This window comes from Hyla sarda, chromosome 9 (assembly GCF_029499605.1).
Source record: "Hyla sarda isolate aHylSar1 chromosome 9, aHylSar1.hap1, whole genome shotgun sequence".
Lineage (NCBI taxonomy): Eukaryota > Metazoa > Chordata > Amphibia > Anura > Hylidae > Hyla > Hyla sarda.
In genome coordinates this window covers 156,506,574-156,532,867 of record NC_079197.1, presented here as the reverse complement: position 1 = coordinate 156,532,867, position 26,294 = coordinate 156,506,574, and the positions used below count along the sequence as shown (strand labels likewise).

Below are 26,294 nucleotides of genomic sequence, written 5' to 3'. Positions count from 1 at the left end.
CTTTATTGCATATGAGTATTACAGCGTTCCAACATGTGCGGGAGAGCGGGCGGGTACAGGTGGGCTGGGAGAGAGGGTTGGGCGACGGTCCGAATCACGCAATCAGCGCTTCGTCAGGCCTGACGAAGCGCTGATTGCGCGATTCGGACCGTCGCCCAACCCTCTCCCCCACCCCCCTGCACTCGTCCGCTCTCCCGCACATGTTAGAACGCTGTAATACTCATATGCATAAAGAAGTTTACAGTTCCTGAAGACCTGGTGAGTGCTCCATTTCTTTAATCTCTTCTATGGAATATTACCACTACACTGTTTACAATAAAAATCACTATACAAATACCAATACTACCACCAAACAATGGACATATAGTAGTAGATACCAGTCACACACAGGTGCTTTACAAGTTGTATATGGTGACTACAGGTGACATATTTTTTGACTGGAATCACCCACTTTCTTTCTTTTGTTCTCCATCTGACCCAGACCGCCATGATGACATCTCTCGTCCATGATTCGTCTCTGCAGAGTTTGTTGTCCAAATGTTTTTGCCACTTTGCCTTCTCAGCACCTTCCCCATTATCACTCTCTACACTGTTCACACTTACAATATGTGTTGTATGAGATCCTTTTAGTACTATAAAAATCTATGTCTGTTTAATCCATCTTAAAAAAAGGCAACATTTCAACCACAAATGGCCTATTTTAAGATGAACTAAATAAACGTGGATTATTGGGTCAAGAATAAAATTAGGGGAGCAAAATGCACTTTCTATTATATATATATATATATATATATATATATATATATATATATAAACATTTATTATTATTTTTTATTTTTTTACTTCTTTTGTTTTTGTTTCAGGTTGGGAGGTGTCAGACTATGTTTTGGGCTGCCAAAAGACAGCTATATCCTATTAAAGGGGTTATCCAGCTGTCACGATGCCGGCTGGCAGGAGGTGGATCCTCTGTGCCAGAGAGGGATTGGCGTGGACCGTGCTAGTGGACCGGTTCTAAGTCACTACTGGTGTTCACCAGAGCCCGCCGCAAAGCGGGATGGTCTTACTGCGGCGGTAGTGACCAGGTCGTATCCACTAGCAACGGCTCAACCTCTCTGACTGCTGAAGATAGGCGCGGTACAAGGGAGTAGACAGAAGCAAGGTCGGACGTAGCAGAAGGTCGGGGCAGGCAGCAAGGATCGTAGTCAGGGGCAACGGCAGGAGGTCTGGAACACAGGCTAGGAACACACAAGGAAACGCTTTCACTGGCACAATGGCAACAAGATCCGGCGAGGGAGTGCAGGGGAAGTGAGGTATACATAGGGAGTGCACAGGTGAACACACTGATTAGAACCACTGCGCCAATCAGCGGCGCAGTGGCCCTTTAAATCGCAGAGACCCGGCGCGCGCGCGCCCTAGGGAGCGGGGCCGCGCGCGCCGGGACAGGACCGACGGAGAGCGAGTCAGGTACGGGAGCCGGGGTGCGCATCGCGAGCGGGCGCCACCCGCATCGCGAATCGCATCCCGGCTGGAGGCGGTATCGCAGCGCACCGGGTCAGTGGATCTGACCGGGGCGCTGCAGTAGCGAGAGTGTAGCGAGCGCTCCGGGGAGGAGCGGGGACCCGGAGCGCTCGGCGTAACAGTACCCCCCCCCTTGGGTCTCCCCCTCTTCTTGGAGCCTGAGAACCTGAGGACCAGACTTTTGTCTAGGATATTGTCCTCAGGTTCCCAGGATCTCTCATCAGGACCACAGCCCTCCCAATCGACCAAAAAAAAGGTTTTCCCTCTGACCTTCTTGGAGGCCAGTATCTCCTTTACGGAGAAGATGTCCGAAGAGCCGGAAACAGGAGTGGGAGAAACAAGTTTGGGAGAGAAACGGTTGATGATGAGTGGTTTAAGAAGAGAAACGTGAAAGGCATTAGGAATACGAAGAGAAGGAGGAAGAAGAAGTTTGTAAGAGACAGGATTAATCTGGCACAAAATTTTGAAAGGACCAAGATAGCGTGGTCCCAATTTGTAGCTGGGAACACGGAAGCGGACATATTTAGCGGAGAGCCATACCTTGTCTCCGGGAGAAAAAATGGGGGGAGCTCTTCTTTTCTTATCAGCAAACTTCTTCATGCGTGATGAAGCCTGTAAGAGAGAATTTTGGGTCTCTTTCCATATGGTGGAAAGATCACGAGTTATTTCATCCACAGCGGGCAAACCAGAGGGCAAGGGAGTAGGGAGGGGGGGAAGAGGGTGACGGCCGTACACCACGAAAAATGGGGATTTGGAAGAAGATTCAGAGACTCTGAAGTTATACGAGAATTCGGCCCATGGTAGAAGATCTGCCCAGTCATCCTGGCGGGAGGAAACAAAATGCCGTAAATAATCACCCAGGACCTGGTTAATTCTTTCTACTTGCCCATTGGATTGAGGATGATAAGCAGAAGAAAAGTTTAATTTAATCTTGAGTTGTTTACAGAGAGCCCTCCAGAATTTTGACACGAATTGGACGCCTCTATCCGAGACGATCTGCGTGGGCAACCCGTGAAGACGAAAAATGTGTACAAAAAATTGTTTTGCCAACTGAGGCGCTGAAGGAAGACCCGGAAGAGGAATAAAATGTGCCATCTTGGAAAATCGATCAACGACCACCCAAACAACAGTGTTGCCACGGGATGGGGGTAAGTCTGTAATAAAGTCCATACCAATCAGAGACCAAGGCTGTTCGGGGACAGGCAGAGGATGAAGAAAACCAGCGGGCTTCTGGCGAGGAGTCTTATCCCGGGCACAGACAGTGCAGGCCCGCACGAAATCAACAACATCCGTCTCCAGAGTCGGCCACCAATAGAAACGAGAGATGAGTTGCACGGATTTCTTGATGCCCGCATGGCCTGCGAGATGGGAGGAGTGACCCCATTTGAGGATTCCGAGGCGTTGGCGTGGAGAGACGAAGGTCTTTCCTGGAGGAGTTTGCCTGATGGAGGCTGGAGAAGTGGAGATCAGGCAGTCAGGAGGAATGATGTGTTGCGGAGAGAGCTCTACTTCCGAGGCATCCGAGGAACGAGAGAGAGCATCGGCCCTAATGTTCTTATCGGCAGGGCGAAAGTGAATTTCAAAATTAAACCGGGCAAAGAACAGAGACCACCTGGCCTGGCGAGGATTCAGCCGTTGGGCAGACTGGAGATAGGAGAGATTCTTGTGATCGGTGTAAATGATAACTGGAAATTTTGATCCCTCCAGCAGATGCCTCCATTCCTCAAGTGCTAATTTAATGGCCAGTAGCTCTCGATCCCCGATGGAGTAGTTCCTCTCCGCCGGAGAGAAGGTCCTAGAAAAAAAACCACAGGTAACAGCATGCCCGGAAGAATTTTTTTGTAGAAGAACCGCTCCAGCTCCTACTGAGGAGGCATCAACCTCCAATAGGAAGGGTTTAGATGGGTCAGGTCTGGAGAGCACAGGAGCAGAAGAAAAGGCAGACTTGAGCCGTTTAAAGGCGTCTTCCGCTTGAGGAGGCCATGACTTAGGATTGGCATTCTTTTTGGTTAAAGCCACGATAGGAGCCACAATGGTGGAAAAATGTGGAATAAATTGTCTGTAATAATTGGCGAACCCCAAAAAACGTTGGATAGCACGGAGTCCGGAGGGGCGTGGCCAATCTAAGACGGCAGAGAGTTTGTCTGGATCCATTTGTAGTCCCTGGCCAGAGACCAAGTATCCTAGGAAAGGAAGAGATTGACATTCAAACAGACATTTCTCCATTTTGGCATATAGTTGATTGTCACGAAGTCTCTGAAGAACCATGCGGACATGCTGGCGGTGTTCTTCTAGGTTGGCAGAAAAAATCAGAATATCGTCCAGATACACAACAACACAGGAATATAAGAGATCACGAAAAATTTCATTAACAAAGTCTTGGAAGACGGCAGGGGCGTTGCACAGGCCAAAGGGCATGACCAGATACTCAAAGTGTCCATCTCTAGTGTTAAATGCCGTTTTCCATTCATCCCCCTCTCTGATGCGGATGAGATTATAAGCACCTCTTAAGTCCAGTTTGGTAAAGATGTGGGCACCTTGGAGGCGATCAAAGAGTTCAGAGATAAGAGGTAGAGGGTAGCGGTTCTTTACCGTGATTTTATTAAGACCGCGGTAGTCAATGCAAGGACGTAGGGAGCCATCTTTTTTGGACACAAAGAAAAATCCAGCTCCGGCAGGAGAGGAGGATTTGCGGATAAAGCCCTTTTTTAAATTTTCCTGGATGTACTCAGACATAGCAAGAGTCTCTGGGGCGGACAGAGGATAAATTCTGCCCCGGGGTGGAGTAGTGCCCGGGAGGAGGTCAATAGGACAGTCATAAGGCCTGTGAGGAGGTAGAGTCTCAGCTTGTTTTTTGCAAAACACATCAGCAAAGTCCATATAGGCCTTAGGGAGACCGGTTACAGGGGGAACCACAGGGTCACGGCAGGGAGTACTGGGAACCGGTTTAAGGCAGTCCTTGAAACAAGAGGTACCCCAGCTCTTGATCTCCCCTGTGGACCAATCCAGGGTTGGGGAATGGTGTTGAAGCCAGGGTAGTCCAAGGAGAATTTCGGAAGTGCAATTGGGGAGGACCAAAAACTCAATTTTTTCGTGATGAGGTCCGATGCACATTAGGAGGGGCTCCGTGCGGAAACGTATGGTACAGTCCAATCTTTCATTGTTAACACAATTGATGTAGAGGGGTCTGGCGAGACTGGTCACCGGGATGTTGAACCTGTTGATGAGAGAGGCCAAAATAAAATTTCCTGCAGATCCGGAATCCAAGAAGGCCATAGTAGAGAAGGAGAAGGTAGAGGCAGATATCCGCACAGGCACAGTAAGACGTGGAGAAGCAGAGTTGACATCAAGGACTGTCTCACCTTTGTGCGGAGTCAGCGTACGTCTTTCCAGGCGGGGAGGACGGATAGGACAATCCTTCAGGAAGTGTTCGGTACCGGCACAGTACAGGCAGAGATTCTCCATGCGGCGTCGTGTCCTCTCTTGAGGTGTCAGGCGAGACCGGTCAACTTGCATAGCCTCCACGGCGGGAGGCACAGGAACGGATTGCAGGGGACCAGAGGAGAGAGGAGCCGGGGAGAAAAAACGCCTCGTGCGAACAAAGTCCATATCCTGGCGGAGCTCCTGACGCCTTTCGGAAAAACGCAAGTCAATGCGAGTGGCTAGATGAATGAGTTCATGTAGGTTAGCAGGGATTTCTCGTGCGGCCAGAACATCTTTAATGTTGCTGGATAGGCCTTTTTTAAAGGTCGCGCAGAGGGCCTCATTATTCCAGGATAGTTCTGAAGCAAGAGTACGGAATTGTACGGCGTACTCGCCAACGGAAGAATTACCCTGGACCAGGTTCAGCAGGGCAGTCTCAGCAGAAGAGGCTCGGGCAGGTTCCTCAAAGACACTTCGAATTTCCGAGAAGAAGGAGTGTACAGAGGCAGTGACGGGGTCATTGCGGTCCCAGAGCGGTGTGGCCCATGACAGGGCTTTTCCAGACAGAAGGCTGACTACGAAAGCCACCTTAGACCTTTCAGTAGGAAACTGGTCCGACATCATCTCCAAGTGCAGGGAACATTGTGAAAGAAAGCCACGGCAAAATTTAGAGTCCCCATCAAATTTATCCGGCAAGGATAGTCGTAGGCCTGAAGCGGCCACTCGCTGCGGAGGAGGTGCAGGAGCTGGCGGAGGAGATGATTGCTGAAGCTGTGGTAGTAGCTGCTGTAGCATCACGGTCAGTTGAGACAGCTGGTGGCCTTGTTGCGCTATCTGTTGTGACTGCTGGGCGACCACCGTGGTGAGGTCGGCGACAACTGGCAGAGGAACTTCAGCGGGATCCATGGCCGGATCTACTGTCACGATGCCGGCTGGCAGGAGGTGGATCCTCTGTGCCAGAGAGGGATTGGCGTGGACCGTGCTAGTGGACCGGTTCTAAGTCACTACTGGTGTTCACCAGAGCCCGCCGCAAAGCGGGATGGTCTTGCTGCGGCGGTAGTGACCAGGTCGTATCCACTAGCAACGGCTCAACCTCTCTGACTGCTGAAGATAGGCGCGGTACAAGGGAGTAGACAGAAGCAAGGTCGGACGTAGCAGAAGGTCGGGGCAGGCAGCAAGGATCGTAGTCAGGGGCAACGGCAGGAGGTCTGGAACACAGGCTAGGAACACACAAGGAAACGCTTTCACTGGCACAATGGCAACAAGATCCGGCGAGGGAGTGCAGGGGAAGTGAGGTATACATAGGGAGTGCACAGGTGAACACACTGATTAGAACCACTGCGCCAATCAGCGGCGCAGTGGCCCTTTAAATCGCAGAGACCCGGCGCGCGCGCGCCCTAGGGAGCGGGGCCGCGCGCGCCGGGACAGGACCGACGGAGAGCGAGTCAGGTACGGGAGCCGGGGTGCGCATCGCGAGCGGGCGCCACCCGCATCGCGAATCGCATCCCGGCTGGAGGCGGTATCGCAGCGCACCGGGTCAGTGGATCTGACCGGAGCGCTGCAGTAGCGAGAGTGTAGCGAGCGCTCCGGGGAGGAGCGGGGACCCGGAGCGCTCGGCGTAACACCAGCATTAAATAAATACAGCACCACATTTGTCAATTTCATTAAATGGGCACTGTCAGATCCAAAAACTTTTATGTGTTACTGATGAAAATGAAAGACCTTTTATAATATGGTTGTTAAAAATATATTTTTTTAATATTTAATAAAGAAAATTACTTCTAAAAATTCCACAACTAGGTGTCCTTATACCTACTGGGACACTAAACAATCCTGCAGCAGCATCAGAGTTGTCCATGAGTCATGGACAAGAAATTACTCATGGACAAGACAGCATGAGTAGATGAACCAATCACCTCCCACCGCCACAAGTTGTAATACCACACAACCTTTGAACAAGTGTAGTGCTGGTTTTGGAAGAAATTAGCTCTGTTTTTCTATTCCAGGATAACCCTTTAATATGGCCCTTGTGGAAACTTGAAGGAAAGTAAGGCTATGTTGGTACTTACTAGACATTAGTAGACAGGTTATGGAAGATGTTCCCTTAAAGGGGTACTCCCGTGGAAAACTTTTTTTTTTTTTTTTAAATCAACTGGTGCCAGAAAGTTAAACAGATTTGTAAATTACTTCTATTAAAAAATCTTAAAGGGGTACTCCGGTGAAAACCTTTTTTCTTTTAAATCAACTGGTGGCAGAAAGTTAAACATATTTGTAAATTACTTCTATTAAAAAGTCTTAATCCTTCCTGTACTTATTAGCTGCTGAATACTACAGAGGAATTTCTTTTTGGAATGCTCTCTGATGACATCACAAGCACAGTTCTCTCGGCTTATGTTATTATAATAATGCTTAGTGGGATTTGAACCCAAGTCCCCAGCACTGCAAGGCAGCAGTGCTAACCACTGAGCCACCATGCAGCCATTTGCATAAACTGCTATGCATGGTTACTAAAATGGACAGAGATGTCAGGAGAGAGCACTGTGCTCGTGATGTCATCAGTGTTCCAAAAAGAAAGGAATTTCCTCTGTAGCATTCAGCAGCTAATAAGTACTGGAAGGATTAAGATTTTTTAATAGAAGTAATTTACAAATATGTTTAACTTTCTGCCACCAGTTGATTTAAAAGAAAAAAGGTTTTCACCGGAGTACCCCTTTAATCCTTCCAATACATTTTATGGGCTGTATTTTACAGAGGAAATGCTTTTCTTTTTGGATTTCTCTGATGTCACGTCCACAGTGCTCTCTGCTGACCTCTGCTGTCCATTTTAGGAACTGTCCAGAGCAGCATATGTTTGCTCTAGGGATTTTCTCCTACTCTAGACAGTTCCAAAAATGGACAGCAGAGTTCAGCAGATTGTGGTCGTGACATCAGAGAAATCCAAAAAGAAAAGCATTTCCTCTGTAGTATATAGCCTCTAAAAAGTACTGGAAGGATTAAGATTTTTTGATAGAAGTAATTTACAAATCTGTTTAACTTTCTGGCACCAGTTGATTTAAAAAAAAAAAGTTTTCCACAGGAGTACCCCTTTAAACTTACTATTCAGCGTTCGCAGGCAGTGGCGTCACTAGGGGGGGGGGCCAGAGGGGGCCATGGCCCCCCCTAGATCAGGCCATGCCCCCCCTTGGGCCCCCCCAATTTAAAATAAATAGGGATGTCCTGATACAGTGATGGCTCCGCCCCCAGCACAGGAGAGGACGGGCCAAGAGCTGACAGGTCACACAGCAGAGCGGCCTTCATGTGAGGTGAGTGATGTCCTGTGTCCTCCCTCTCTCCCCCTGATCAGCAGTATAACCTGGGGCTGAGTAATGTGTATAGTAGCAGTCCAGAGGGGTCACTTTCCCTCCTCCAGTGTCCACAGGTCACCAACAGGCCCCATTATCACAACAATTTTGGGGAAAAATCGCGGCAAAAATTGCGCGCTTTTACCGCGATTTTTCGTAAATTGTTCTGGTAATGTGACCTGTTGGAGACCTGTGGACACTGGAGGAGGGAAAGTGACCCCTCTGGAAGGACATCATGTGAACACATTAACCCCTCAAGGGTACATTCACATGTACAGGATCTGCTGCATATTTTTGCTGCATATTTTGTGCAGCTGATTTTGCAACCCATTAGCTTCAATAGGTAGCAAAATCAGCTGCAGAAAATATGCAGCAGATCCTGTACGTGTGAACGTATCCTAAGGGCTCATTCAGGGATGGATCCACAGTGTATTATACGCTGCGGATCTGCCGACAATGGACCCTACAGTGCTGCCTCCATCTGTGCCTGATCATAACGGCAATCCTCCGCTACGAGCAGACGCGCTTTTAATGTGTATACTCGCACACATCATGGCCGCTCCTCCTGCTCTCTGAGCTAGGCCGAGAGCAGCCGCGATGTGCGCGAGTATACACATCTAAGTGTGTCTGCTCGTAGCGGAGGATTGCCGTTTTGAGCAATTACAGATGGAGGCAGCACTGTAGGGTCCATTGTCGGGAGATCCGCAGTGTAAAATATGCTGGGGATCCGTCCGTGTAAATGAGCCCTAAGGACACAAGGCGTATATGTACGCATAGTGCCTGCTCCCACTGTGTTGTATAAATCATTAGCTAGAACCCTCGGCTAATGCCAGACAACACCAATCAGGCTGATGTCCGACATTAACACTTTAGATGCCGCTATCAAAGTTGATGGTAGTGTCCAAAAGTTTTAACGCCTTAAGGTCCGAGCGTTTTTCCATTTTTGTACGTTTGTTTTTTCCTCCTTACCTTTTAAAAATCATAACGCTTTCAATTTTGCACCTAAAAGTCCATATGATGCTTTTTTTTTGCGCCACCAATTCTACTTTATAATGACATCAGTCATTTACCCAACAATCTATGGCAAAAACGGAAAAAAAATCATTGTGTGTTTATATATATATATATATATATATAAATATATATATATATGTGTGTGTATATATATATATATATATATATATATATATATATATATATATACACACACATACACGTTTTAAAATTGCCCCCCCACTTTTGTCACTGGCCCCCCATGTGCCCCCCCTAAATTTGAATGCTGGAGACGCCACTGTTCGCAGGTGTGGAAATAGAGGCACTATGATTCATTTTTGGTGGGAATGCCCACGTGTCCCTACGTTCTGGATCAGAATCACTTGATATATTCATTGTTGGGTGGAATCTGCAGAAGTGCCCTGAGAAGTTACTGTGAAACTTATATATTCTTACTGTTCAGTCGCTAAACTAGCCACAACTAGAAAACCCAGTGTATTCCCATCACTTTAGTGATCTACAAGATGAACTGGTTTACGATGAATGACTGGTTGATTAGCATTATCAAAGACTGCCAATCATGTGTCGGAGCCGCAGCAGACCCCACTGAGGTAATTGTAATCCGTCCACGTGAACGCGTCCCTTAAACAGTATAGGAACTGTAGTTATTATCTGATTATTTAGAGTTGTAAGAGACTTTTTCACTAATGATAATTATCTTCTTCCCTTTAGTTTGTCTTGTCTTCCCTATTGTGTCTTGTTTGTCTGATAAGTTGGGGCTGATAGGCCTTCCACCTCATTTTCCTCTTAAAGGGGTACTCCGGTGAAAACCTTTTTTCTTTTAAATCAACTGGTGGCAGAAAGTTAAACATATTTGTAAATTACTTCTATTAAAAAATCTTAATCCTTCCAGTACTTATTAGCTGTCTGAATGCTATAGAGGAAATTCCTTTCTTTTTTGAACACTGATGACATCACGAGCACAGTGCTCTCTGCTGACATCTCTGTCCATTTTAGCAACCATGCATAGCAGATGTATGCTAAGGGCAGCATGGTGGCTCAGTGGTTAGCACTGCTGCCTTGCAGTGCTGGGGACTTGGGTTCAAATCCCACTAAGGACAACATTAAATAAAGCATTATTATTATTATAATAACATCAGCAGAGAGAACTGTGCTCGTGATGTCATCAGAGAGCATTCCAAAAAGAAAAGAATTTCCTCTGTAGTATTCAGCAGCTAATAAGTACAGGAAGGATTAAGAATTTTTAATAGAAGTAATTTACAAATATGTTTAACTTTCTGCCACCAGTTGATTTAAAAGAAAAAAGGTTTTCACTGGACTACCCCTTTAAGTTCTCTTAACTATATTATGTTTATTTCTCTAAGGTCCCACTCACACGGCGGAATATCCCCCGGGAAAAATTCTGGGCGAATATTCCTCGGGCAACAGGCACCAGCAGAACAAGTCGGCACTAGGACCACCCTGAAATGCGCCATCTCTATAGACAGCAATACATTTCCGACCGGAACCAGCTAAAAGAATGAACATGTTCTGGAATTCGAATTTCCACTACAGATGCACGATGCAGCAAAATCTCAATGAAAACAATGGGAGGCTGCTGCACCAATATTTCCTAGCTGAATTTTTCAGCTGATTTTCAATTGGAAATTCAACCAATGTGAATGAGCCCTTAATGCACATTCCAAATAAAGCTCCTTTTGTATATTTGTGAGCCCTGTGATTGATATCTAATGTTTTTTTTTCTTTAGGATATTGTTACCTGTATTGTTTGCCGTTGGAGATCCCTTTTGCCCTTCTTGTTACTTTATACATTACTTTATAATAAAGTAATATATTTTATGCAGAGGCAATGCTTTTGTTCTTTTTTTGTTATGTAATTTATACTTACAATGCAGAATGTCATATATAGTTTGTACTTAATACAGATGCCCTATTTTTGGAAAACTTTAGTTGAACCTTTTGAAAATAAAAATGTTGGGATGGGGCATATCAAGCAGAACATTTGCACCAAGGCCAAAAAGGATTTATTAGTGCCCTCCCTATGTATTAGTTGTGTCTTGAATTGCAGCTTGGCTCCATATAAGTCAGTGGTCCCCAAACTGTGGCCCTCCAGATGTTGCAAAACTACAACTCCCAGCATGCCTGGACAGCCTGTGGCCCTCCAGATGTTGCAAAACTACAATTCCCAGCATGCCTGGACAGCCGTTGGCTGGGAGTTGTAGTTTTGCAACATCTGGAGGGCCGCAGTTTGGGGACTACTGATCTAAGTTAATGGGTGTGAGCTTCAATATCATATTTTTTTTTTTTTTTTTTTTTAAAGTAGCCATTATTTTAAATCCTGGACAACCCATGGACAACAATGAGTTCACAGAAATTTCAAATGAATAGCAAATGAGGCATCCAAGCTCAAAAACAAGGTTTAATTACCTCTTCCTCAATCAGGGGTTTCTGCATAAAGGGGTACTCCAGCCATAGACATCTTTTCCCCTATCCAAAGGGGGGCCTGCAACTGGGATCCCCCACGATCTCCGTGCAGCACCCGCATTCTATCCCGGGCTGCTGGTCCAGTCTCGGAAACCTCTGTGTTTCTGGGACTGTCAGCCACGAGGGGGCGTGACGTCATGTCTCCAATCCCAGAAACACAGAGGTTTCCGAGACTGGACCAGCAGCCCGGCATAGAATGCGGGTGCTGCACGAAGATTGCGGGGGTCCTAGTGGCGGGCCCCTGCGATCAGACATCTTATCCCCTATTCTTATGTCTATGGCCGGAATACCACTTTATCATAGCAGCCAGATGCCTACTAAAGGCCCCCTTGTCTGTTTTGAAGACCCCTTGTCTGGCAGGGTGTAATTGGATCAGTGTCATAGTGCACAATAAGGCACAACATTAGTGTTTGCCCACTAACAATCAACCACTCTAGTGGGAAAGTACCTTGATATGGTAAAAAAAAATTTTAAGAAAGTTACAAAAAAATAACAAAAAACACAAATATTAAAGGGTACCTTTCATCAAAAAAAAACTTTTGATATATTATAGATTAATGTATGCAGAATAACTTTCCAATAGCATGTTATTAAAAAATATGTTTCTTTCTATTACATTTTCCACTTTGAAAAAATGACCACTAGGGGTCTCCCTACCAGTCCTTTTTTTATAGATTTCAGACTCATGCTGGAGTCCTAAATCTCAGACTGCAGCCGGGACACAGACAAGCTCAGCAATGCTCCCTGGCAGTGAGCAGTGCTGAGTTTGTCTGTGTTCAAGCTGCAGTTTGAGATTTAGGACTCCTGCATGAGTCTGAAATATATAAAAAAAAAGATGGGTAGGGAGACCCCTAGTGGTCATTTTTTCAAAGTGGAAAATTAAATAGAAAGAAGCATATTTTTTAATAACATGCTAGTGGAAAGTTATTCTGCAAACATTAATCTATAATATATCAAAAGTTTTTTTTGATGAAAGGTACCCTTTAAGTTAAAAGACAATTTCAACATTAAGTTAAAAGACAAAAAAAAACTTTCTTATTTCCAGTATGAAAAATAAATATAGTTAGTATTGCTGCATCCAAAAACATCTGAAGTATTAAAATATCACGTTATTTATGTGATATTTATGCAATCTTTTTGTATTATAAATCATAACAATAACTGTATTAATTCGGTATTGCATTGTCATACTGACCCTCAGATTTCCATATATTCAGTCTTAAAAGTTCTCCCAAATTGTATCTGCGGTTCGGCACCAATGACATGAACAAGTGTTTCTTTATCACAGCAGATTGACCATCACTCCACTCAACTGGACATAAGGAGGTGGACGTCATTACATCTTTTTACCACCTAGCCTATATGAGGGCTATGCCATCTAGATATCATTTATGTCATATGGTCCTTTGTCCCCTGACGAGGCTGGTTTTCCCGAAACGCGTCAGGCCATTATCATTGTTAATGGGATGTTAAAGGGGTACTCTGGTGGAAAAAAAAATACATTTTTAAATCAACTGGTGCCAGAAAGTTAAACAGATTTGTAAATGACTTCTATTAAAAAACCTTTTTAGCAGCTGTATGTTACTGAGGAAATTCTTTTCTTTTTGAATTTCTTTTTTGTCTTGTCCGAAGTGCTCCCTGCTGACACCTCTGTCCGTGTCAGGAACTGTCCAGAGTAGGAGAAAATTCCCATTGCAAACCTATGCTACTCTGGACAGTTCCTGACACAGACAGAGGTGTCAGCAGAGAGCACTGTGGACAAGACAAAAAAAATTCAAAAAGAAAAGAATTTCCTCTGTAGCATACAGCTGCTAAAAAGTACTGGAAGAGTAAAGATTTTTTAATAGAAGTAATTTACAAATCAGTTTAACTTTCTGCCACCAGTTGATTTAAAAAAAATATTTCCACCGGAGTACCCCTTTAAGCAGTACTGGTATATATCACTGTTGATTTTTCCTTAAAGTGTACCTGTCAGATCCTACAAAAATTTTTTTTTTTTAATATATGACTCAGTACCAAATCCTGACCATGTACATCTATTCTATGTGTCTAGCACCTTTATTTATTTTTGCATTACACTTTTAATTTAGCTCACTAGTCTGAATTCCTCTCAAAAGGAGGGGGCGTGGCCTCACTGTGCAGGTCTCCGCCCCCTCCCTCAGTATGCTGTCTGCTCACATCTCCCCTAGCATTAGCAAAACTACAACTCCCAGCTTGTCCTCACTGACAGTAGCGGGACACAAGCTGACAGTGAGAGGATTTTTCCTCCAGCTATGAGCCCTGCGCTCACAGCTGTCAATCAAGGAAGTGTGTCCATGACATAGGTGATGATGCATGTGTGGTGTCCTGGTACTGTATTGCATACCATACCTTGTGTAGTAGTCCCCAAAGTCAGAGTTCCTACGTTCAGGTAGGGTCCCCAAGGTGGGACAGCCCTTAGTCGCCTCCTCTTATTCTAATTATATAATGTTTATAAGTATAGATTTAATAATGTATATATCTAATATAATGCATATTAGTGTACTTACCTTGTTAGCATCGCAGGACCTTCAGTCATGTGACTATGTTAATTCCTCTATGGTATGTTGGAGGACCTTTGGAGGTCCTTGGGTCACATGTTACCCATAATCCTTTGTAATGGAGATTGACAGAAGTATTGGACCAATTAGCTCTAGTCCAGCCCCTGCCCATATAAGGTAGCTGCAGCCAATTATCTCTCTCTTGGGTTGCTGCTCTCATGGATGCCGGACTAGCAGGACGGATCTGCGCAACTTTCAAAGACACACTAGGCCAGAAGCCTGCCGGCCTCAGCACAAAACTAAACCATGTGTTCTAAACTAATCCCCGCTAAAGCTAGCGTGACTACTGGACCGCAACTAGAACCCCTAAATCCAGTGGAACAGCGCATATCAGTCTACAGACTCTAAATTGCTTAAGGTCCCGACCACTGTCAATTCCCTAAGAGACTTTGCATGCATAGAGACTGTTCCGGTTGTAAATCTTGCATAAAATCTTCAGTAAAGTTCCAACAAGTTTCTGCAAAACTCTCCGGTTGTGGACATTCAATTATTTAATACCTCCCTATCGCTCTTGGGAAGGGCGGCGGTAGTACAAGCATTACAGAGGACCCCTCACCCTTGCGTCCCTTAGTAACCGCACAGCTATACTCCCCATACCCTACTCCCCCAGGCTATCACACCTGGACACAGCAGGACTAGTATGTGTCCAAGCAGGCAGGGGGGGGGGGGGGGGGGGACAGTTGTTTGACTGGATTTTTCTGTATGAAATACTAAAAAAAAATTCTAATGAAAGCAATTGCAAAACCTATTGTTTTTGCATGATTTACAACATATCAAAAGTTTTTGTGCCAATTTAAGTTGTTGGGTACTGTTAACATCGATCTTCTTATGTCCTTAGGCCCCCTAATGAATATTCCCCTTGTTGTGGTTGTAGTTATGGTCCTGGCAGGTAAAAGGCGCCCAGTGGTGTACCTGTGATTAGGCAGGGACAAATAGGAATGGATAGGTTCCTGTACGGGGCCGCCACACCATCTAAGCCCTGGGCGATCAAATTATACAATATCAGGAATAGATAGAAGGGTCAAAATCAACATGACCCTAAAGTCCCTATTATTCTTCCTAGGCAACGTTCCTGCCTGTATGCTAGGTCAGTAGCCGAATTGGTTGTTCTGCACAAATAGTTGATATTTGGCTCGGTCTTTGGTGTTTTTAATAAATTAATAAAAGTTATATTTTAGGCTTGACTGTCAATTAGAGATGAGCAAATTTACAGTAAATTTGATTCGTCGCGAACTTCTCGGCTCGGCAGTTGATGACTTATCCTGCGTAAATTAGTTCAGCTTTCAGGTGCTCCGTTGGGCTGGAAAAGGTGGATACAGTCCTAGGAGACTCTTTCCTAGGACTGTATCCACCTTTTCTAGCCCACCTGAGCACCTGAAAGCTGAACTCATTTACGCAGGATAAGTCATCAACTGCCGAGCCGAGAAGTTCGTGACGAATCGAATTTACTGTAAATTCGCTCATCTCTACTGTCAATGATAGCCCTTTTAGTACAAACCTACTTGTATTTCTGTGCTGTGCGATTTAGTTTCTTCATCACAGCAGAACAGACTTGTTCATAAAGAAGAAGTTGTTCTCTGTGCCAGAATCTCCTTAATATGCGCACCCTGGAGGGGAGAAGGTGAAGGGCTATGACTGAAACCTTTGAGTAGGTAAAGGGTTTGAACACGACTCAAGAGGAGAGTATTTATTAGAGATGAGCGAACTTACAGTAAATTCGATTCGTCACAAACTTCTCGGCTCGGCAGTTGATGACTTTTCCTGCGTAAATTAGTTCAGCCTTCAGGTGCTCCGGTGGGCTGGAAAAGGTGGATACATTCCTAGGAAAGAGTCTCCTAGGATTGTATCCACCTTTTCCAGCCCACCGGAGCACCGGAAAGCTGAACTAATTTATGCAGGAAAAGCCATCAACTGCCGAGCCGAGAAGTTCGTGACGAATCAAATTTACTGTAAGTTCGCCCATCTCTAGTATTTATCAAAAGAAGTCAGTCCTGTAGATGTAGTGGGGACAACAAGAATTAGCATCTACAAACACGCCTGAGGTAAACGCCAAATCTTCCCCCAGATAAAGCTATTCACGTGTAAAGTTGGGAGACAGGTGAGAAAATCAAGCTTTCCCAGTCTTCTGTGTCTCTATTCCAGTGTTTCCCAAGCAGGGTGCCTCCAGCTGTTGCACACCTACAACTCCCAGCATGCCCGGACAGCCTTCGGCTGTCCGGGCATGCTGGGAGTTGTAGGTTTGCAACAGCTGGAGGCACCCTGCTTGGGAAACACTGCTCTATTCTCAAGCGTTGTCTCCGAGAGTATGGAATTTCATGTATCGCTCTGGTTTTATGGCCAATATCTCAGGGAAGATCTATAGAGTTCACAGGTCAATAGTCCATGGGTCTATATTTATTGAGTCATTGATAGTGTAGTACAGGATAAGAACAACATGGCCGCTTCCTTCTAAAAACAGCACTACGCTTGTCCTCAGATTGTGTGTAGTACTGCAGCTTTGTTTTACGCACAGATGTGAACTGTAATACCAGACAAATCTGTGGACAGATGTGGCGCTGTTTCTGGAAGCGGCCATATTTGTGAAGAAAACTGTCATTTGATACCGCTTTTAGCCAGGCAGACATTTTTCCTATGTGATAGCCTGGGGGATGTAGGGTATGGGGAGTGTAGCTATGCAGTTTTTAAAGGGTGCTTGTTAACCCTTGCTATTCGTGACGCCAGGGTGAGGGCTCCTCAATAATGCTTTTCCTACTGCCGCCCTTCCCAAGAACGATAGGGAGGTAGATAATAATAAAATGTCCACAACAGGAGAGTTTCTGAAACAGTATTAACTTTTACTGAAGGTTTTCTGCAAGCTTCAATAACATAACAGTCTTTAAGCATAACAACGGCTTTCCTTGGAGATAGACAAAGGTTGGGACTTTAGCATTTAGAGTATTTCAGTACTGTGCGTTATTCCACTGGATTTAGGGGTTTAGTTGCCGTCCAGTAGTCACGCTAGCATTAGTGGGGATTTAGATTTGAACTCACGGTTTTGGTTCAACTGAGGCCGGAAGGTTTTTGAGGCCTAGAGTGTCTTTGAAAGTTGCGTAGCACCGTCCTGTTAGTCCAGCATCCACAAGAGCAGCAACCCAAGAGAGCGATAATTGGACACAGCTCCCTTATATGGGCAGGGGCTGGACTAACACTAATTGGTCCATACGGATGTTAATCACCATTACAAAGATCTGTAGGTAACACGTGACCCAAGGACCTCCAAAGGTCCTCCAACATACCATAGAGGTTATTAGCATGGTCACATGATCGAAGGTCCTGCGAAGCTGAACAAGGTAAGCACTATACATTCCTATAAAATATAGATAATTATTAAATATATACATATATATTATTAATAGAGATAGACTTGAGGAGAAGCGACTAAGGACTGTCCCACCTGAGGAACCCTACCTGAATGCAGTTACGCAGACTTTGGGGACCTCTACACTAGGTACGGTATGCTATACTGTACTGGGACACCACACCTATAAATGTGTTGTGAAGTCCCAGTACGGGATATGGTCCCATACAGTACTTAGGCCCTGTCAGGTTGAGTCCTTCTATGCCCAAGGGGCCCTCCTGTAGCATCTCCCCCATAGTGTTATATGTATTATGTATAAAGGACCTTTGAGGACCTTTGAGTTAATCACATGATACTGTTGTCTCATGATAAAGTCACATGTTTGTTACCCAGAGAGCACCAGCTAACCAGGTGACGTGCAGCTTGACCTGTGGGCTTCTTGCTCAGCCCACCTTTATAAGAAGAGGGAGGTACTACAATCACCCTCTTAGATCCTGAGGTCCAGTTTAGTCCAGACGTCTCAGAGCCAGTGTCCAGCCCACCTGGAGGACTCAAGCCTAACCTACAGCCACATGTCAGTAAGTCAAGACATCTATATCTGCAGTCACCACCTACAGTCAAGTCAAGTCTATTATAGTCAGCGTGGCTGAGTTGAAGTCTGTCCAAACACTGCAAGTCCCAGCAAGCTGCAAGGTCCCCTGTGTTACTGGTCACCTTTCTGGGATCCTGGCCTAGCTGTAAAGACTGTTACCATCTGTCTTCCTCAGTAAAGCTACCGTTAACTCTAACCTGGTCTTGGACTATTATTTCCCTGCCTAACCTAGGGATAGCAATGCTACCGTTCAGGTGGTTACCGGGAAAACCACACCCTGGTGTCACGAACATTTAGGGGTTAATACCATCTGCCCCTGGGCTATAACATCTGCCCCATACTCCTCACCTTCACATCTCGAGGCTCACCACAGTGTGTTCAGCTTCTATTGAATATGCATGATGGAATAATGGGATTCTTCTTAAAGGGGTACTCCGGTGCTTACACATCTTATCCCCTATCCAAAGGATAGGGGATAAGATGCCTGATCGCGGGGGTCTCGCAGCTGGGGACGCCCGGGATCATGCACGCGGCACCCCGTTTGTAATCAGTGCCCGGAGCGTGTTCGCTCCGGGTCTGATTAAGGTCGACCGCAGGGCCGGTGGGGTGTGACGTCACGCCTCCGCCCCCCCGTGTGACCTCATTCTCCGCCCCTCAATGCAAGCCTACAGGAGGGGGCGTGATAGCTGTCACGCCCCCTCTTGTAGGCTTGCATTGAGGGGCGGAGCGTGACGTCACACGGGGGCGGAGGCGTGACGTCACACTCCGCCGGCCCTGCGGTCGACCGTAATCAGACCCGGAGCGAACACGCTCCGGGCACTGATTTCAAACGAGGTGCCGCATGCATGATCCCGGGCGTCCCCAGCTGCGAGACCCCCACGATCAGGCATCTTATCCCCTAGCACCGGAGATGTGTAAGCACCGGAGTACCCCTTTAAGTCCTGAGTAAACAATGGTTTGGATAAATTACCACCAGGGGTCAAGTCCTGGGAAAAAAGTATGGGGACTCTTCCACTCAAGGGCTGGGCCTGCAGAACTCCTGCTAATGGGAACAGTGTTCCTGCTGTGAAAAAAGTGCAGGAACTGAGTTTCCAAGTGTTCATGCAGGACTTAAAGGGGTACTCCTCCCCTAGACATCTTATCTGATCTGATAAGATGTCTGATCGCGGGGGTCCCGCCGCTGGACTGGGGTTCCAGTCCAGCAGAATTGCAGGCGGAAATTCCGTAGTGTGAACCTAGCCTAAAAGGGCCATGTGCAGGGCCTAGACCTTCTTCCTTATCCAATCTCCTGGAACCATGTACTATTTAAAGGGGTACTCTCCTGTAAAAAAATTTTTTTTAAATCAACTGGTGCCAGAGGAAGTTCTTTTCTTTTTTAATTTCCTTTCTGTCTGTCCACAGTGCTCTCTGCTGACACCTCTGTCCATGCCAGGAACTGTCCAGAGCAGGATAGATTTGCTATAGGGAATTGCTCCTACTCTAGACAGTTTCTAAAATGGACAGAGGTGTCAGCAGAGAGCACTGTGGTCAGACAGAAAGGAAATTCAAAAAAGAAAAGAACTTCCTCTGGAGCATACAGCAGCTGATAAGTACTGGAAGGGTTAATATTTTTAAATAGAAGTAATTTACAAATCTGTTTAACTTTCTGGCACCAGTTGATTCATAAAAAAAAAAAAAAAAAAAAAAACGTTTTCCAGTGGAGTACCCCTTCAAAGGGGCTAACCGTTCTTTGCCTGATCTAAGTTATAAGTCATGTTTTTAAGGTTCTGCCATGGCTTGTTTCTTGACCTTCTGCACTACCTGTGACTACAGAACTCTACATGAGTATGACTTTATCTTCTGACTTCTCCTATGGTACAGTGCCTGGAAACGTTAGCCTTCTGTTTTAGAGACTACACTAGAAGAAATGAAGTGGGGATTATCTCTGGGTGAGTCCACATAAACTCCCCAATTTATTCCCCAGAAAGTGTCTCCTAGTCCACAGCAGGTGTGAGAAGTAGGACCGAGTAGGCAAGGTATTGTGGAACTGAAGCCGCCCGAGAAGAGAAGGATGCTACTGCAAGGGAGTGAAAAAATTGTTTTTCCCAGAGTGGCACTTTAAGGAATTGTGGAACCAAGTACAGAAAATTTTTCATGTGACATTTTCGTTATAATTATCCAATAGATAATGCAGGGCACTGCAGGCTAGATACCTTGGTATGCAATAAAGCTGGTAAGTGTCTAAATTGGGGTGCAGGCCATAAGCAGACCAGGAACATGAGGGGTGCTTCACGTAGATGAATATACAGGAGAACGCAATAGACAAAATAAAGGAAAAAAAGACGGAGCACACACCTGAGAGTCCTGCTGCACACGGTTTATTCAAAGTTCGTTAAGAACATAGATTAGACATCTTCCCCAAGACACGAGCAGAGCTAAGAGGCAGGAGCATGCACCTGGACGACAGCCACTGTTTCACGCCGTTTGGCGTTTCATCAGGCCCCGGTCACCGGGGCCTGATGAAATGCCAAATGGCATGAAACAATGGCCGTCATCCAGGTGCATGCTAAGAGGCAAGAGCAAGCACCTAGACGACAGACACTGTTTCCCGCCATTTGGCATTTCATAAGGCCCCGGTCACCGAGGCCTGATGAAACACTAAACGGCGTGAAACAGTGGCCGTCGTCCAGGTGCATGCTAAGAGGCAAGAGCAAGCACCTGGATGACAGCCACTGTTTCACACCGGTCACCAGGGGCTGATGAAACGCCAAACGGCGTGAAACAGTGGCCGTCGTCCAGGTGCATGCTAAGAGGCAAGAGCAAGCACCTGGACGACAGCCACTGTTTCACGCTGCTTGGCGTTTCATCAGGCCCTGGTCACCGGGGCCTGATGAAACGCCAAACAGCATGAAACAATGGCCGTCGTCCAGGTGCATGCTAAGAGGCAAGAGCAAGCACCTAGACGACAGCCACTGTTTCACGCCATTTGGCACTTCATAAGGCCCCGGTCACCGGGGCCTGATGAAACACTAAGCGGCGTGAAACAGTGGCCGTCGTCCAGGTGCATGCTAAGAGGCAAGAGCAAGCACCTGGATGACAGCCACTGTTTCACACCGGTCACCAGGGGCTGATGAAACGCCAAACAGCGTGAAACAGTGGCTGTTGTCCAGGTGCATGCTCCTGCCTCTTAGCTCTGCTTGTGTCTTGGGGAAGATGTCTCATCTATGTTCTTGACAAACTTTGAATAAACCGTTGCAGCAGGACTTTCAGGTGTGTGCTCTGTCTTTTTTCCTTTATTTTGTCTATTTTCATTATAATGGCGGGTATTATAGAGAGATGCCCCTGGTGCGGGTGACATTGGAAGGAAGTATCCCATCATTGATTCCACTAATAGGGTGCAGAAACTCCATGGCTATGAGGCAATAACATCTGAGATATGTTGTAATATTCCTACTGCGAGTAAACAGGCTTGGGCGATGACTGTGAGGAGAAATGATAAGTGTCAGTGCTCATTGTGAGATGTTACGCCCTATTCATTACAAGTGAGTCTCAAGTGTACTCGGGTAAGTTGGCAGGAGGCCGGTTGCAGTTAAAAGGGCTTCTTCCATGTTTTATGCAAATGGATCTTCCGCATGGTTGTGTTATAGATCCGACAGATGTGCTAAGGAAAACAAGCCAGCGGGTGTTCCTTCCCCTGCTGACTGCCCATGACAATTCAGAATGGGGATCCAATCGGAACGGAGTCTGTGCTGAGGGCACATAAGTAGAAGCCAAGCTGGACCGTGGAGCCGGATCCCCAATACTGGGTAAAGGCCATACACATTAGATAGCTGTCTGCATTGGGCTAACAACTATCCCCCCTTATCTTGGCCAAGCGTGCAAGTGTATTCAGTGAAAATATGGGGGGGGGGGGGTAAAGTGCTGCCAGACACCTCTGGCGGCAGCTTATCTCCCCTAAGGGTATGTTCACTCACCATGTTTTTCCAGAGGGGAAAATAAGGCGTGCAATATGTGGCAGAAATTCTGTGGGTAGCCTCGGATTTGATCATAGGACTGATCAGTGTGCAGTATCTCCGACATGGAAAAATGTCCCTTAGGCTGGGTTCACACCATGTTTTTCAAATACGGTTACCGTATACGGTTTTCCGCTAAAAAACGTATGGCAAAAACCGTATGCAACCTTATACAACCGCATGACTCCAAATTAAAACATATACAGTTTTTCCCCGTACGGTTCTATTCGTTTGCATCAGTTTTTGCCAACGGTTTTGCTATTTTGTTGGAATTAGTTTTCCAGCAATTTAATAAAGTTACTATTGTTCTATTGAAATTCCAACATGCGCATGTGTCAACTCCAAAAACGTATTAGAAAAACCGTGTGCAACCGTATTCTGAAATTCTGTGTACGGTTCTCATAGACAACAATGTTAAAAGAACCGCATACGGTTCGCATACGGTTTTCCAGCAGGAGGCAAAAACGTGGTCGACAGCGTTTTTGGCTACAGTTGAAAAATCGGCAAAACGTATCCGAGGCAAAACGGATGCAGCCGTACACAACATTTGGAATACGGTTTACAATGCATTCTCAATTAATATGGTTTCGGATACGGTCGTATAAGTTTTTTTGCGGAAAAAAACGTATACAGTTACCGTATTTGAAAATCGTAGTGTGAACCCAGCCTTATACTGCTCATAAAATATGCACCTCAGCTCATAGTGTGAACTGCAGCGTGTACTGAGTGTACTGCCCATTGCACCATTGTTCAGCATTCATTTTGGCACATGGTGCGTTCCAAAATAAATGCTGAAATACACCAAAGGAACATAGCCTAAGTCAGGGCTGGTGCATGGATTTTTACCACCCTAGGAAAAAGCGAATTTTGCCGCCCCTTGACCCCTTCCATTGGCCTGCCCTTACTACTGGGATGACACACTGTAACAAACCCCCTCCTCATGAGATCACCTTACTACTGGGGTGACACACTGTAACAAACCTCCTCCTCATGTAATCTCCTTACTATTGGGGTGACACACTGTAACAAACCTCCTCCTCATGTAATATCCTTACTACTGGGGTGACACACTGTAACAAACCCCCTCCTAATGAGATCACCTTACTACTGGGGTGACACACTGTAACAAACCCCCTCCTAATGAGATCACCTTACTACTGGGGTGACACACTGTAACAAACCCCCTCCTCATGTAATCTCCTTACTACTGGGGTGACACACTGTAACAAACATCCTCCTCATGTAGTCTCCTTACTACTGGGGTGACACACTGTAACAAACCTCCTCCTCATGTAATCACCTTACTACTGGGGTGACACACTGTAACAAACCTCCATCTCATGTAATCTCTTTACTACTGGGGTGACACACTGTAACAATCCTCCTCCTCATGTAATCTCCTTACTACTGGGGTGACGCACTGTAACAAACCCACTCCTCATGTAATCTCCTTACTACTGGGGTGAAACACTGTAACAAACCCCCTCCTCATGTAATCTCCTCACTACTGGGGTGACACACTGTAACAAACCTCCTCCTCATGTAATCTCCTTACTACTAGGGTGACACACTGTAACAAACCTCCTCCTCATGTAATCTCCTTACTACTGGAGTGACACACTGTAACAAACCTCCTCCCCATGTAATCTCCTTACTACTGGGGTGACACACTGTAACAAACCTCCTCCTCATGTAATCTCCTTACTACTGGGGTGACACACTATAACAAACCTCTGCCTCATGTAATCACCTTACTACTGATGTGACACACTGTAACAAACCCCCTCCTCATGTAATCACCTTACTACTGGGGTGACACACTGTAACAAACCTCCTCCTCATGTAATCTCCTTACTACTGGGGTGACACACTGTAACAAACCTCCTCCTCATGTAATCTCCTTACTACTGGGGTACACACTGTAACAAACCTCCTCCTCATGTAATCACCTTACTACTGTGGTGACACACTGTAACAAACCTCCTCCTCATGTAATCTCCTTACTACTGGGGTGACACACTGTAACAAACCTCCTCCTCATGTAATCTCCTTACTACTGGGGTGACACACTGTAACAAACCTCCTCCTCATGTAATCTCCTTACTACTGGGGTGACACACTGTAACAAACCTTCTTCTCATGTAATCTCCTTACTACTAGGGTGACACACTGTAACAAACCTCCTCCTCATGTAATCTCCTTACTACTGGGGTGACACACTGTAACAAACCTCCTCCTCATGTAATCTCCTTACTACTGGGGTGACACACTATAACAAACCTCTGCCTCATGTAATCTCCTTACTACTGATGTGACACACTGTAACAAACCCCCTCCTCATGTAATCACCTTACTACTGGGGTGACACACTGTAACAAACCTCCTCCTCATGTAATCTCCTTACTACTGGGGTGACACACTGTAACAAACCTCCTCCTCATGTAATCTCCTTACTACTGGGGTACACACTGTAACAAACCTCCTCCTCATGTAATCACCTTACTACTGTGGTGACACACTGTAACAAACCTCCTCCTCATGTAATCTCCTTACTACTGGGATGACACACTGTAACAAATCTCCTCCTCATGTAATCTCCTTACTACTGGGGTGACACACTGTAACAAACCTCCTCCTCATGTAATCTCCTTACTACTAGGGTGACACACTGTAACAAACCTCCTCCTCATGTAATCTCCTTACTACTGGGGTGACACACTGTAACAAACCTCCTCCTCATGTAATCTCCTTACTACTGGGGTGACACACTGTAACAATCCTCCTCCTCATGTAATCTCCTTACTACTGGGGTGACACACTGTAACAAACCTCCCCCTCATGTAATCTCCTTACTACTAGGGTGACACACTATAACAAACCCCCTCCTCATGTAATCTCCTTACTACTGGGGTGACACACTGTAACAAACCTCCTCCTCATGTAATATCCTTACTACTAGGGTGACACACAATAACAAACCCCCTCCTCATGTAATCTCCTTACTACTGGGGTGACACACTGTAACAAACCTCCTCATGTAATCTCCTTACTACTGGGGTGACACACTGTAACAAACCTCCTCCTCATGTAATCTCCTTACTACTAGGGTGACACACTGTAACAAACCTCCTCCTCATGTAATCTCCTTACTACTGGGGTGACACACTGTAACAAACCTCCTCCTCATGTAATCTCCTTACTACTGGGGTGACACACTGTAACAATCCTCCTCCTCATGTAATCTCCTTACTACTGGGGTGACACACTGTAACAAACCTCCCCCTCATGTAATCTCCTTACTACTAGGGTGACACACTATAACAAACCCCCTCCTCATGTAATCTCCTTACTACTGGGGTGACACACTGTAACAAACCTCCTCCTCATGTAATATCCTTACTACTAGGGTGACACACAATAACAAACCCCCTCCTCATGTAATCTCCTTACTACTGGGGTGACACACTGTAACAAACCTCCTCATGTAATCTCCTTACTACTGGGGTGACACACTGTAACAAACCTCCTCCTCATGTAATCTCCTTACTACTGGGGTGACACACTGTAACAAACCTCCTCCTCATGTAATCTCCTTACTACTGGGGTGACACACTGTAACAAACCTCCTCATGTAATCTCCTTACTACTGGGGTGACACACTGTAACAAACCCCCTCCTCATGTAATTTCCTTACTACTGGGGTGACACACTGTAACAAACCTCCTCCTCATGTAATCTCCTTACTACTGGGGTGACACACTGTAACAAACCTCCTCATGTAATCACTTTACTACTGGGGTGACACATTGTAACAAACCTCCTCCTCATGTAATCTCCTTACTACTGGGGTGACACACTGTAACAAACCTCCTCCTCATGTAATCACCTTACTACTGGGGTGACACACTGTAACAAACCTCCTCCCCATGGGGTGACACACTGTAACAAACCTCCTCCCCATTGGGTGACACACTGTAACAAACATACATAATCGTGCACTGTACATGCTGTGAG

The 26,294-nt window shown here is 45.8% G+C and overlaps 1 protein-coding gene across 7 annotated transcripts in view; it reads right to left on the bottom strand.

Annotated features, from left to right (window-relative positions):
* The window catches only part of LOC130291454 (inositol-tetrakisphosphate 1-kinase-like), a 236,600-nt gene that overhangs the window by 173,916 nt on the left and 36,390 nt on the right, over positions 1-26,294 (bottom strand). The window contains exons 1-2 of one of the 7 annotated variants that reach the window (XM_056540186.1): positions 20,481-20,600; positions 12,976-13,092 (exon numbers count right to left, since the gene is read on the bottom strand). The exons of 3 other annotated variants lie outside the window; for them this stretch is intronic. The gene's annotated coding sequence lies outside the window, so the exon portion shown is untranslated. Of the gene's footprint in view, positions 1-451; positions 623-12,975; positions 13,093-20,480; positions 20,609-26,294 lie in introns of those variants that run through there. 3 more of the 7 variants (XM_056540184.1, XM_056540188.1, XM_056540187.1) reach the window with 3 other exon arrangements.